The sequence below is a fragment of the Solanum pennellii genome, chromosome 10 (genome assembly GCF_001406875.1).
Source record: "Solanum pennellii chromosome 10, SPENNV200".
Classification (NCBI taxonomy): Eukaryota; Viridiplantae; Streptophyta; class Magnoliopsida; order Solanales; family Solanaceae; genus Solanum; species Solanum pennellii.
Window position 1 is genome coordinate 48,313,521 of NC_028646.1, and position 15,397 is coordinate 48,328,917.

A 15,397-nucleotide genomic window follows, 5' to 3' on the forward strand; every position below is an offset into this window, starting at 1 on the left:
TCTAGGTAAGATAAGAAGTGATCATTCCTATGCCCCCTTCACACCTTAACTAGACAACCCTTAACTACTCTAGATAAGTACTTATTCATTTAACCTATTTTCTTAACTCAAGTCATTGCATTCATTAATTCATTAAGAAACATTCATAACATTAAGGACATTCAAGTAATGGTCTTGGACAAGGCCTAGGGACTCTCACTAACAACTTCAAAGCCTATTGTGCAATGTCTAGATAGCTTCGCATACCACCACCTAACCCTCATAGAACTTCTCTAATGCTAGTACGTATCCCATATGATGAGAAAAGGCAACAACAAAGGTAGCAAAGCATGGAATCTGGAGTTCCAACCTACTCTGATGAGGGTGTTTTTCTTGCCACTGGTAGAACTTGCATACATCCCATGTAGGAACATGGTTAAGGGATATGAAGGAAATGCTTTGTAATCTAGTCTCATCCTTAACTAGAACTACTTCCCTTACCATACTCACTCGGTTCTTCGTTCTCATAGAGTAATACACATTTAAGGTTCATATAAAAGGGTTCCATATCAAGTTCATAAACCAATTACATATACCTACCAAAGAGGTCCTCTTAGGGCTACCTTTCAATGGAGACAAGAAGCTCATGATGACTTTCCTAAGGATTAATATGATGTCGTTCCAGCCAATTAACCTTAAGTCCATCATTCCTTTTGAAGGATACCATTACGGCTAACGACTTCAACATTCATAACCTTACCACTAGGTTCAAGGTTTCACATAAAAAACCCTCTTAACTTCATTTAAGGTCACATGTAATCCATACATTCAAAACTAAGAGAGTTTAGAATCTTATGTCTAGACATCTGATATTCACATTCATTCATTCATCAAGCAAGGGACACAAGTCAACCAAGACAAGACACCACATACTTCACTTTAACTCATAATACACGTCATTCTTTAAGCCACTTAGGAATAGCCATTATCATCTTTTAGTCATCCTATACACTACCATATCATCATCAATATAACCATTATAGACTCATATAGTCAAGTAGGAACAACCATGCATCAACCCTAAGACTATGCATAGAAGCATATAGTCATAGTCTACATGATTTCTTAACATACTTAGAAGGAACACATACTTTCACATTAATTCACATATAGATAGATATACTCATACTTCACATAAAACAACTACACAAAACATTATAGTACTTCAAGTAGTGCAGACAAGGCCATTATAATCATATTGCATAAACTAACGCCGACAAGGCCACATCAATTCACATAGCATCGCCACCATAAGTGGACCATACCAATTACAACATAATTAAAGTATAATTAACATAAAATAAAAGAAATTAGGGTAGCATACCCCCACTCCATCTTACCACTCCGATTTCAAGGCTAAATCATCCAATTTGACATCACAAGGCCCTTACCCATGACCATAACCGACAATTCAACATAATTATAAACATATTCATGAAACTAGGTCAATTTACTACATATTCATCAATGTATTTCAACCTTGATATTAATGTACTATAATTGTTACATCAATCAAAAGGCTATATGAAAATACATTAGAATTCATAAACCTTAAGTCCATATCAATTCAATAAGCTTAAAATTCAATAGATCTAAGAATGTACAATATTCAATTGATCAAATTGAAATATCATATAAACCAATTAACCATAATCTATACATAAATAAAAAGACCATAATGATCAATACATGAATTCATCAATATCAAAGCATGCTCACATAACACATAATTTAGTCAAATTGAGAGATTTGTGAATGTCAAGGGTTCATAGAGAATTTCATTGGAAAACATCAATTAGACATCAATTACATCATATATTAACGTTTGAAAACCTTTCATGCAAGAACCTAAGCTTAGAGCAAAAATTGGACTTTTCATCTTTTTGAAAACTTTGAAATCATCTTTGAAATTGTCTCTAAGATGATATAAATCCTTAGATGAAGAACTCCAATACCTTATTATAAGAAAAAATGATAATTGAAGAAGAAAATCCATTGAAGAACCATATTCAAGCTCCATCTTCACCTTGAACTCTCATGGAGGTTTTTGAAGAAACTTTGGGAGAGAATGTATTTTGATTTAGGTGTTAGGGTTATAATGAGAGTCTAATGACATATATACTCTTAAAATACCCATAAACACTCAAAAAAAAACTGGAATCTTATTTTATAAGACTTGGGGTGAATTTCCCAAAAATCCCAAGTCCTTAACAGAAAAGCTGGCAGGCGACTTCACAACACCATCGACGGCCTACCATCAACGGTCTGTGGGTGAGACCACACCCCGTTGATGGGGTCTCTTGGTTTGCTCCTGCTACTCCTCAACGCTCAATCTTTCAGGATCCATCGATGCCACCCATCGACGGGCCGTCGCCTGGTCGACTGGCCATCGTTTGGGTCGTCATTTGGCACTGCCTTGCAGTGTTAAGCTCCAAGTTGGGGTACTCCTTTAGGGCCCCTTGTGGGTCCTACTTAGATTCGTACCCAGAAGTTTCAAACCAAAATATACTCTCATGCGATTTTAGTACCTACCACATGAGTTTCATCGAAAACAAACACGTAAAATTCGACGAAACATACATAGACACACAAGGTCATTTCAAGGCAATCCTTTCGAACGTCATGGACATTCTTGGACGTTTGACTTCAAAACTTCATGAAACTTGACACACTTCCTATATACACTCTAATAACTCATTTAAGAACCTTATAACCTCATTAATCAAACATAAACACATAAAACCACATATGAGGCACATAGGTCACTTAGTTGTCGAACGTCTTGGTTGTTCCTTGATGTTTGACTTCCAATGCACCTAAACTCTTAAACACTGCCTCAAACACATATTATATACCATTTTAGGCCTTAGACCATCACGAAAAACATTTTAGGCTCTAGCTTCACCTAAGTCATTTTTGGGGTCTTACAAAAAGGGTCTTTTAGATGAATAATTTTCACAGTTTACTAGTGTATCTATTAGAAAGTTCAGGTCCTATACTCTGACAAGTTTAGGATGGTCCTTGGAAGTGTAAGGTTAAACGTTGTATCATCACTATAGCTATTAAGTGATGATTTTCGGTTAGAGAAACTCCCACAACAGTAGTTGCATAGTTCTCAAAAAGTTTTGAGAGGAATCATGATGTCCTTTATTATGATTATGAGTTTACATCATATTATTTTGTATTTTAAAATAAATCTTAGAGTCAATTGTATATTTGCATATACATAGTTGAAACTATGTTTTAAATAGCCTTTTTTTATATTAACATGTCTTTAACTGCTATATAATGAAATGAGTTAGTTATAATGAGTTATTTATTCATGAGTTTAGCAGAGCTAAGGTAAGTATTACTTCTTACTCCTTTTCAAGCTTAAGTTTTTGTTTAACATTTCAACTTGCATACTCTTACATTCAATGTACTGATGCCTGTTGACCTACATCGTATCATGATGCTGACACTAAGTAACTAGGATGAGCATTCGGCGTACCTTTGATCCAGTAAGCAGCTCAGAGTCAGTTGCTGAGTCTCTCTTCATTCGGGAGGATATCTTTATTATTCAAGTTGTTTCTTCTAGTTTTCAGCTGTTAGGATGATTGGGTGTCCTGTCCCAACATCCGTCTTTATTTTAGAGGCTTCATAGACCGATAGTGTTAGTTTCTTTAGATTTTTCATTCACTTGTAAACTATAAGATTTGAGTTGTCATTTTGGCTAAATACTATTTTAAAGTTATTTCTTGAGTGAAGTCTTCCGCAGAGTTAAGTAAGTCAGGCGAAGGGTTCGCTCAAGACAAGCAATGGTCATTGGGTGCCGGCAACGTCATGGTGTAGGCTTGGGGCGTGACACACATTTATCACTTCATACCATTGAACACATTTCATACCATTAAACACATTTCAAACATTTTTTGTCACAAATTTCACAACTTTTTAACGCTAATACTACTAATATTACATATACTTATACTCAAATCATTATGATAGTAGTCCAATATCGCACAAATTCATGGTATAAACGGTATATTAACACAAAAAAAATAACAACCATAATCGTATCAACATTAACTTCAGTTTCAAAAAAATTATTACTTATTTATGAACAAAATAATGTTCATACAGAAAACATCACAACTTAAATCTAGTATATATAAAAAAAACAAAAAACTATCATTTATTGTTTCACTTTTTTACGTTTCAGTAATATACAAATATAAATAATTAATCATAAAGAATATTAACCAGAAGGATGTCATCTATCACCATGTTTAGTTAATATAGATAAGAAGTCATCCATTACAACATAATGAAGATTATTTAACCAAAAAAGTTTGGATCTACTCGTTAAAGACGCTAAATTCTTAAAAAAAACAGAGGAAGGATAACGTTTGAACAAAATGAATAAAAACTAATTTTTTAATTAATGTTAACCAATTTAAGCGAAATAAGTAAAATAAATATTCCTAATTTGTTTGAATTTCCTATGTTTATGTCAATTAACAATTATCATCAATAAATTCAAAATTAATTAATGCACCTTTATCCGTTTTTTATCTTCTTTTTTTTCAAATTTGAGTTTTATCCTTTTTTATTTTTTTCAAAACTGATTTTTTTTAATTACTTTTAAAAACTCTTCTTTTTTTTAATAAAATCTTACAATCCGAAAGTTTTTATTGTTACAACTTGAAAGTTTTATTCTACTGCTATAATTAGAAATATTAACTAAAAATGTCATTTTATAAAACTTTTACATTTATTTAAAGCATTAGTTATTTTTTTGGTCCCACAAATAGACATGACAATAGATAAGATTGAGTTAAGATATAATATTTAGGATTTTTTGATATCCAAAAATCCAAAGAGCCTGATCTGATATTTTATATTCATAAATTTTAAAAGTGAAATCCATAGTCCAATTCACAATAAAATAAATTCAAACAAAATATCCATTGTTTTCTTCCCGTCAGATAGGAACTGCATATGAATTACAAATTAGCTATTATAATTTTAGGGTTCTATTTATATAAAGACTGCACAACAATTGGATATCCCATTCAAAAGATAAATTAAACATGAAAAAATAACATAAACAAAGGCCTTTTATTTTATAATTACCAATTTTAACTGTACTTTTAATTTACTACCATTTTTGTCAAATTTTAGTTATATTAACTTAAAAAAATTTAAAACACATTTATTCCTTTTTTATACAATTTTTAAACTAAATAAAAACGTATTCGCTCATATCCTCTCTCTCTCTCTCTCTGTTTTCTTTCTCCTCGTCTGTCCCAAAAAATTAGGGTTTCTTGTTCTTTCTTCTTCATTTTTTCTGCACAAATTCTAATGGAAGAAAGTAAAGTAAAATCTCCTAGAAGAAGTCCGCGGCTAGTTAGGGATGTTGATAGTTCAAATCCGAAAGTTTATAGAACAAGTCGAAAGAAGCGTCAAGTTTCGTCTCCTACTTCCATGGATGAAGTTAATGACGGTCCAAGTTTTTGTTTGGAAATCTCACAAATGTCGATGAGCAGAACAAGGAGGAGAAGAACAATGAGGAGCATAACAAGAAGCAGAAGAAAGGTAAAAAATGAGTTAAAGAGGTTAGAACAGTGAAGAAATTGAAAAAAATATGTGTTGATTTGGAATCTACGTCGAAGAAACTCGTGGACAGTGATGACGATATTGAGGAATTACCTCCTCAATTTCAGTCAAAAAAATTGAAAGACAAAGATGTATCGGAGAAGAAAAAGCCAGTGAAGGATGGACAAACACGAAATCGTTTACCCAAAAAATGTCATTCTACCAGAGAGTAGATATCTGGTATGTTCTAGTAGTATTTGAATCTATGTTTATGTATTTTTCTTAGTTATTTGTTGTTACGCAATGATTGTATGTTTATTACTGCCTTGTTTTTGACATGTAGTATGTGGAATTCATCTTTAATTAAACTTTAATATGGCAGGAAGTGAATAGAGCAGGTAGGATTCTGAGTGCTGACCTTAACTAGATTGGGATTTGAGTGTCCTAGTGTATATTGAATATATTAGGAGTTTATATATCAGGCTCATATTTGGTTAACTACTAAAGTTCCTCAACAATGCACCATGAGATTATAGCTGATTGGGTGACCTTTATATCAGCACAAATTCAACAATATAGTGTACTGTAAATTCAAAATAATAATAAGATGCTTACCAGATCTTATGTCCTCCCCAACTTGCCCTCTATTTCTCAATTGTTTCATGATCATTGAATATATGAGAATCCACCAACAAATGTGGAACACAAGCACAGTCAAGAGCATTGTGTTAAAGAAGTAGTCCTTTCAGTGTAGCTAGACATGCTCATTATGTTTCAACTCTTAGCTATTACGAAATTTCTACTTTCTTACCTTGTATTTTGTAGCATATCCCCCCATCCCAAACCTCCCCAAAATAAAAAATAGGAAAGAAACAAATCAAGATATGAAAGGTATCTCTGGAGATCAGTCCAATTCCACGTTACAGAACAATTGTCATGTTAGTTTGTTATTGCCTTACTAGTGTTGTTTTAATTGTAATTCCTTCTCAATAAGATTCTAATTTAATAATTAGATTTGACCATTAACCTGTTTATTGTAGATTTTCTTTCTGGTGTCAAATTGATTTGTCTTACAACTGCATTTCTGTAATCTTTCTGATCAACTTTGTGAATAGCTCTTAGAGAGGTGAGTTGGCTTGTGAATGTATGATGTGCTGGTGTTGCAATTCATTCAGGATAACAAACTCAAGATAAAACATGATCCCCTCTCACTACCTTACTTTCCTTTAAACTTTTCGAGGGGCATGAACACGATATTAGTTGAAGTCAATTATTGAAGGTTATTGACGTTGAAGGTCACGTAAGCTTGTTTTCAAGTGTGTAAATGTTTTTTGGACAACCTTCCTGGGAAGCATAATATGCATTGCCCCTATGTTTGTTGGTTTTTATTTTGATGTAATGTGTAATTTGTACAATGTTAATACTGCAAGTTAGTCATGCTTTCCTGTGATAGTTGGAAAATATGATTGTACTATACAATTGTGTGATACTTCCAATTACATTAATACTATATGATAACCCTTTAACTAGATCATTGTTTAGGCTGTTTGTGTTGAAGTTTATAAGTTGTTTCTGGATTTGGAACCAGAAGTGGTCATTGTTGTAATTCAACTTCAATTCATCTTTTATTCAACTAATTACTACCTTTATTTGACACATAGTATTTGAAATTCATCTTTAATTCATCTTTAGTATGTAGTAACACATTATTAATTCATGTTTAATGCATATGCACGATCGTAAATTCTGCAAACATCCGGATGTTGTGTATATTCCGAGTAGGTGGTCATCTTACGCTAATCATAGTGTCATTGAACAAATTAAACTATCTTTATCTGATAAACAACTTGAATTGTGTAGGAACACATGTTTTGGGTACTTTCTTGACCTTCCAAAATAAAGCACACAACTACAACTTATTCATTGTCTTATTAATAGAGAGTTAAAACACACACCGGATGATGTGTTTTCTATTGAAATAAATAACAAGAAGTTGTTTTTTGGTCTTAGAGAATTTGGTATAGTACCGGGCTTAAATTGTGTTAGTGATGGCAGTTCTATCAATGTTCCCAATCATAGATTTAGTTTGAGGAGTCATCTACGTGCATTGTTTTTAGCTAAAAAATTCATAGATGATGACTCGGCTGTTTCATTGGCTGTTTATACTTCATTGATGATTTTTTATTTTCATATGAGGACAAAAAATAGCAAATTAGTAATAGAGATTTTTACCTTGTGGAAAGTGGAAATTCAATTCATATCCGTGGGGTCTAGATGTCTACAAAAACTTGTCTAATTCTTTGAGACATGATCTTAAGTCAACCCATAAATACTATATAATTGGTGCATTGTCTCTTGCTCTTCAAATTTGGATATTTGAGTATTGTTCAAAGGTTTATGAAGATATAGCTATTCGGGATGCTGACTCAATTCCATGAATCTTGAATTGGAAGACAATTGCCAAAAGTCCATGGCAAAAATATATTGAGAAATGTCCCTTCATCCCTACAAAAAATAAGATATTTGTACAAAGTTAATTCATTTACATTGTTTATTTCAATTTAATTTACTATAGCTACTTTTATTTTGTGTATTTGGTTTTTCAGTTTGAGAACATAGTGGCTAGTGAAGATGAAGAATCCAAATTCAGGCTTCCTGAACCTCGTGATTATCATGCTGAAAATTTTGAAATTGGAGCCTAAAGGATCAAGTCATGGTCTAGACATTTTGACCAATGAAGTCATAGAATTGAGAAAAGAGCTTGTAAAATTATACACAAACTCGACTTTAGGCTTTTTATTTTAAAACATTTATATTTTAATATTTGTGTTATGGTTTAATATATATTAGGTGAATGTAAATATCAAAGCGCTTGAAGAGAAGATTGTTTTAGGATTCAATCAAATCAATAAATTTGTGGTGAATTAAAAAAAGTCAATTATTGGAGGATATTTCTTTGCTGATTGCTAAGAGTGATGGTAGCAGCTCTGTTATCCGAGAAGTCAGGGAACCATCTAAGAAGCAGGGTGGCGAGACATTTTCGGGTGGATTAGATTTTAATGGAGGTTCGTTTATATTTTCAGTACATTTTTGTTATAGTTATAGTATAATTTTAATATACAGTCTAGTAACTTCTTCCAATTTATGTAAAAGTGATAGGAATTCTATATTTTATTTTCCAGTCAATTTTAATATGTTTTTCTTATAATATGTTAATTGCATATACAACATTTTCTCCCTGTTTTAATGCCTCAGTAAATGAATCAAGAGGGAACAATACTCATGTTATGAGATCAAATCTAAATAAAGAATCTCAAGTGCTTAAGCTTCAGTTAGATTTGTTGATATTGAAATTTTTGAAAGAGTATCAAGTAAAATAGGTAATGGAGGGTTTTATACAAATATATTACATATTTCATATATTTTAATTCAACTTTGTTATTTTGAATGTTCTTGTTATGTACAGATGAAGATGTTGCAGGAATTGCTATTGAGAAGTTCCGTCAGAGGTTGTTGATGATATAAATGGTATTAATCTTCTTAACTTCAAGTAAGCTTCTTTGGTTTTATTTCAATAACATTATTAAAATATTTATTTTGCTTACAGTCCAAGAGGCAGCTGATGTGTATACAGTTTGGGCGCAACCTGATGGTAATGTAGTGAACAAAGCCAACACAAATAAGTGTTGCATCTGTTGATTGTAAATTAATCAATATGTCTATTATATGCAGATGCAATAGAGGATTGTCAAAAACCTTTTCATACACTTGATTACTTTATTTTTCTTGATGAAGATCTTTCTCAGATCAATAGGACTGAAGAATCTTATCTAAAAAAAGAGCCCCTGTTGATCAAAAGAAAAACAAAGAGTCACCGAAGAAACGTGGCAGAAAAAAAATCCAGGAAAGTTAATAACATCTCCCTTCACATAACATTTTGAATCTGGAGGAACTTTATGTGTTACACATCAGGTTTTTGAGATAAAACATCCTTTTTCATATGAAAGCAGAGGAGATAATGAATATGATTTGATCGATTCATTCACTAAGTGGTTTTATACGGGTACAAAAAAGAGGTAATTGATTTTGATGTTTTTCGGATAATTTTTCATATTGAGTAACTTACCTAATTCATAACATATATAAGCTTAATTCAACCTATGGAACACTATGTACCTCTTCTTTTGTTTCGTAGTTGCCTCTTTTTTAGTTGTTGCTGTCTCAATTTTGAGTATTTATGTTTTAATTTTCGTTCTGTTTTGATAGGGGAAAAAATACTTTATACAGATTCTCTTAATGTTATCAGTCCAGCATTTGAATTGGGTGTCTGTATGGTAGATGAAAGACTGTAATTTTTTAAATTGACACATTCTGGTCAACAATGGTGTGATGAGGTTAGTTGTATAAAGTTTAGTTGGATGTTAATATTTCCAATTCAGAACACTTGCCCTTCTACGAGTCTTGAAACATCTTTGGAGGTGTAGAAACTCCACTTAAAAAAATATCAATGAAATTCTTGATTATGCTACCTTATTTGCTAAAACTCTATGAGTTGAACTTAAAAACTTGTCATTTGATAGGATCTGTTACAAAATCAGTTTGAAGGATAAACGTAAGGAAAACATGATCAGTATGCTTACGAGTACCAATAGTTAGCTATGACTGTGGGCATGTCGGGTAGTAATGGCATGCCATCCCTTGTTCTTTGGCACATTATGTAGCTTTTGAAGTGGTTAGGTTTTAGACTAAGACCTTCTGATAATATGCCAAAAATATTTTCCCCTAGTTTATGGACATGATTTGTGTACTCAACGTATTCTTTTCTGGTTAATTGAATGTTTGTTTGTTGAGACTGATTCTTCTTACATTTCAATTCTATTTTTTTATTGCAGCATATTGATGTCATTTTCTATTACCTAAGAAGAAAGGAACATATGAAACCAACAGTAATGTTCGATTTACGACGACTGATTGTTTTTTCAAGACAAAGATTACTAATTCTTCCTTTAAACATGATGATGCTCATGGGGATAAGAAGTACTTTAAATTAAAAGATTTTGATGATATTGCCCGGTATATATGTTGATGTCGTTTTTTGGCAAGAACCTCGTGGAATAAAGTGGATAATATTCTTATTCCACTAAACATTAAAGAGAACCATCACTGGATTTTTGTGTTGTTTGATATTGGGCAAAGGTCTTCTAAGGTGTATGATTTATTTCCGGCTAGGGGTGGGGTGAATTTAGAGGTAAAAAATATTGTTGAGATGCTTTCAGTTGTTTTACCATATTATTTAAGCTTGGTCAAGTTCTATGATAAGCGTGCGGAATTGAAGGCAACACCAAATTAAAATACAGTGAGATAAATGAGTTCGAGAAAATTGAGTTTCATTTGCTAACTAAAGGTGTTCCCAGACAACAAAAGGATTCGCTATAAGTATTATCAAATAGGTATTTTTTTATTAATTAAATTGATATTTTAATAACAATTTTATATTGAATTTTGTAGGGATCGTGGAGTTTTCGTTGCTGCATTTGCGGAGTTTGTAAGTAATGGCCAACATATTCTATATAAACAAGTAAAGGCAGACATTCTTCGAAAAAGATTTGGAGCTATATTATGGGAATATACAAGAAGGAAGCAAGTGAGTGACCTTCAAAGTGAAGACGAAAGACCAAATAGATAAAGAAATATAGTTATATTAGCTAGTATGACTATGAAAACTACATGATGTAAAAAAGTTTGTAGTTACTATGGCTATGAAAAACTATATTGGTCTTTTTGTTAAGTCTTGGTATTATAGGGTATTGTTTATATGTAAGTCTCTATTTGAGGTTCTTCCTTCTTTATGTCCTTATCGAGGTTGTCATGGTAATTGTTTCAGGATTTTAAGTTTGTACGATCTACATTAGTAGGTACAACTTTCTCTGTGATTTCACTTCTGTTGGATTAAAAGCATACTGAGTCTTAGAAGGTAATAGTAACAATACAATATAGATGAAAAAAGTATAGCTACTTTCTTAGTGAAAAGTACCAATGGTCTAAACATAAGCTACAACATAGTGACAATCTTTTAGTTGAGAATGAAAGAGAAAAAGTTGATGTGGTAACACACTAGCAAGGGGCACCATCAATAAGCTCAAGTCACTGATCTTCAAGATCATGAACAATAAGGCAACACTTGCACATGCTTATCAGAATAAACTCATAGATTCAAATAAAATTTTACAGCAAAAAGTAAATAAAAAATAAAAAAACAAGATTCCAGTAAACTATATCATGTCAACTATATCATATCAAATGTAAGTATACACATAGAAACATTCCAGCAAACTGAATAACATGAGATTGCACAACTAAGAAAGCATTCTACTAAACTGAATAACACGAGATTGTGTAAATAAGAATATAAACCATATAACCAAACATGATACAAATTCGTAGAGCCAATGAGCTTCTAAAACAAATTGCTAAAACAAATATTATTTTTTATTCTTGATCATAAGGCCTAGCATTTTTTCAAGTATTGCTGTTGTAATCGTATTGTCCACAATTGTGGCATGTAATTTTCGCCTTCTTGAATCCATCTTCTCTCAGTTGAGTATGCCTTTTATTTTTTGGCCTTCTCGGAGGACTCTTTCCATGAGGTGGAAGTACAACATCTTAAAGAACATGGGTTGGTGTGTTCCATGTACTTTCATTTAGCAGGGGATCCATTTGAAATTGATATGTCAGCAATAATTTTTTTTGTATAGTAATCCGAGCAATATTTCTCATAACCAGTGTGTTTTATTGTTAAAACGGCCAAAGCATGTAGACATGGTAACTCATCCAATTGAAATCTACCATATGTGCATGTACGTTGGTGAAGACATACTGTGAATTCTGTAATATCATCAAATACGATATACACATATTTATTTGTCTCTACAACCTATGAAAAGGAAAAAAATATAATCAAGAAAGATGTTAGATATTAATCCGAAGAAAAAATACTAGCAAACAGATCACGCATAACTTTAATTTCTCTGCTGCAGTTTTACTGCGCTGCAATATATTTACATACTTTTTTCAAAGGTGAAAACCTTAAAATGTCCCCTTTGATATGTTATTGTTATTCCATTTCTGTACAAGTTGTCTCCTGAATTCCAAGAGTTGCAAGACTGTGAGAACTTTGGCATGTCTTGTTCGTGAATTGACTGATTCTTCTATATTTGATGTCATCATCCAAGTTTTTACTTCAGCATGCACACACGACCATTTGTTGCATCCAATGTTCAACAAGTAATATTTGATCCTCTTATCTATCTTCTCAACTATTGTCATACATTGATTAAATTCTGTCATGGTGTATGTTTTTTCCATAGAGTAGAATAGCTCATTGACCCTTTGTTGACTTCTTGAAGTTTTTCATTATGTTTTGCAGTAAGTGCCACATAGACGCAAAATGAGGTACTTCATCATAAACTGTTTAAATTGCCTTAATAATGCTTGCATGACTATCGAAAATGATACACATCTCTGGTCTTTGACCAATTGCATCTCTGAATTGCTCAAAAAACCACCTCCAAGCTGAATCATTCTCTGAATCACATAAGCAAGTGGCAGTATACTCCCTGCACCATGTACAACTTGTTTAAGACAATTTTAATACATTTTTATTGCAATTATAATTCACTTTTAGTACATAGTTCAAAATTTCAATATAAAAAACACTAGTGTCATATTCAAAAGTCTGACCTGCTGCATCTAAGGTATTAGCGGTTAGTAGTGTCCCTTTGTATGGTACTTCTAAGTAAGTTCCATCAACAACTACAATTGGTCTACAATATTCCCATCCTTTTATTGAGGTGAACAAAGTTACAAACGCATATAAAAAACTATCATCCTGTGATTTGTGCAATCTTATATGAGAACCAGGGTAAGTTTCCTCTAGTATCTGAAAGTAGCTTGGCAAATTTGCATATGATTGAATTGGATCACCCCTGATTAATTCAAGAGTTGTTTCTTTAGCTCTCCAAGCTTGCATATATGTGAGTCGCACACCATATTCAGTTACATGTCACATTGTATGCCTTTTGGTGTGTAAATAACATCTGGTTCAACACATTTACCCACAATAATACTCCCAACAACACTTTTAGTTGCTAGACTTTCCGATAATGAATTATGTAGCAACAAACATGTGTGTTCACTTTCAATTTCTCTAATCTTGGACATTTCATATTTGTTCAAGCTTGAAGCTCGTAAACTCTAAATGCAGTTTCTCCTAGGCACTATATCGAATAGCTGTAGAAAAATATTAATAATTTAAAGTGACTTGAATTTAGGTCTTACCTGATCGAGTTTGATTTTGTTATCTTGAATTGAAAATTATTAAGAATGGAATGTCTTTTTAGTGCACTGTTGAGGACATTTTTATTCTTATACACCTGATCTTTCTCAAATAAACAGTGATTGGGATTAACAATGATGTCTGGTGCTAATTCTTCTAGCTCATCAACTTCCTCACATGATCTGAATCCAATTAACCCTATTGTTTCATCAATACCATTAAATGTATTAGAGAAGTATGAATTGTGTATAACCCTCATATCTCCTGAAGTGTCTAAACACAAAAGTGGAATAAGTGCAGGATTAGTCTCCATGTTGAATGGTTTAATTGTTGTGACACATAAAGGGTATCTTGACATATCTCGATGTTCCTTTTTGGTTTCAAGATATAACTTTACCCCCATATCATTATGAATTTGAATTGGAGGAGACCTTTCATGAATTTTATATTTGATTTCAACTTTACTTGTTGATGTGTCTATTGACAATTGAGTAGCAATTACAGAAACGAGGGTGGCTAACGTTGACTCTGTGTGTATCAACACACCATCTGCCAAGTAATTAATTTATTTGTTGCTAGGATCCCATCGTCCATTGAAGTAAAGCATCACAACTAGATTAGTCATATTTTTTCTGCACATTATTAAAAAGTGTATTACTGAAATTAAAAGACTAGAGAGAGACATATAGACTAATCTGCTAGAAGAGAAATACTTTGCTAACACTGAATTAAACCTAAATTAAAGTTTTATTACACAAATGCTAACTGGTGATTAAATTTGTATCTATTGTCATTATGGCTTGCATATAAATAAGTCAGAAATTTAATAAAAATGACCATTGAAAAAATAAAAGTATTAGTTAAAAAAACTTCTAGAAGAGCACCACTTAACATAAATTAACAAACAAAAGCTTCCACACAAAAAGAAGAATGTAAACCTTTAAGACCATAGTTGCAAGCACCGACAAAAGGAATAGTTAAGTGCAAAGGAGGCCAAAAAGAACCGCAGATTGCAGTGCAAAAACCCTCAATGAACAGAGCGTACTCAACACTAACCTTTAAAATTTCTACAAGTGAATTAAACATGAATTAAACTTGAATAAATCTATATTATACAAATGCTAACAAGTAAACTAAACTTGAACTAAAGTCGTATTAGACAAATGCTAACAAGGAAATTAAATATGAATTAAAAATATGTTACACAAATACGAACAAGTGAATTAAACCCTAATTAATCCTGAACTAAAGCTGTATTACACAAATGCTAACAAGTGAACTAAACTTGAACTAAAGTTGTATTATACAAATGCTAACAAGTGAATTAAACCTGAATTAAAGATTTATTACACAAATACTAACAAGTGAACTAAAACCTGATACTGCATCCAATAGATAAACCACAAATTAAATAAAAATGAACATTGATAAATAACATTTTCAATTAAA

At 32.1% G+C, this 15,397-nt stretch overlaps 3 pseudogenes; 2 read left to right on the top strand and 1 right to left on the bottom strand.

Moving 5' to 3' along the window:
* The first annotated feature begins 5,379 nt into the window (after window positions 1-5,379).
* Window positions 5,380-8,418, top strand: LOC114073924 (annotated as a pseudogene).
* A 404-nt stretch (window positions 8,419-8,822) lies between these two features.
* LOC107001310 lies at window positions 8,823-11,299 on the top strand (annotated as a pseudogene).
* An 803-nt stretch (window positions 11,300-12,102) lies between these two features.
* On the bottom strand, window positions 12,103-12,978 carry LOC107002156 (annotated as a pseudogene).
* Window positions 12,979-15,397: the final 2,419 nt, after the last annotated feature.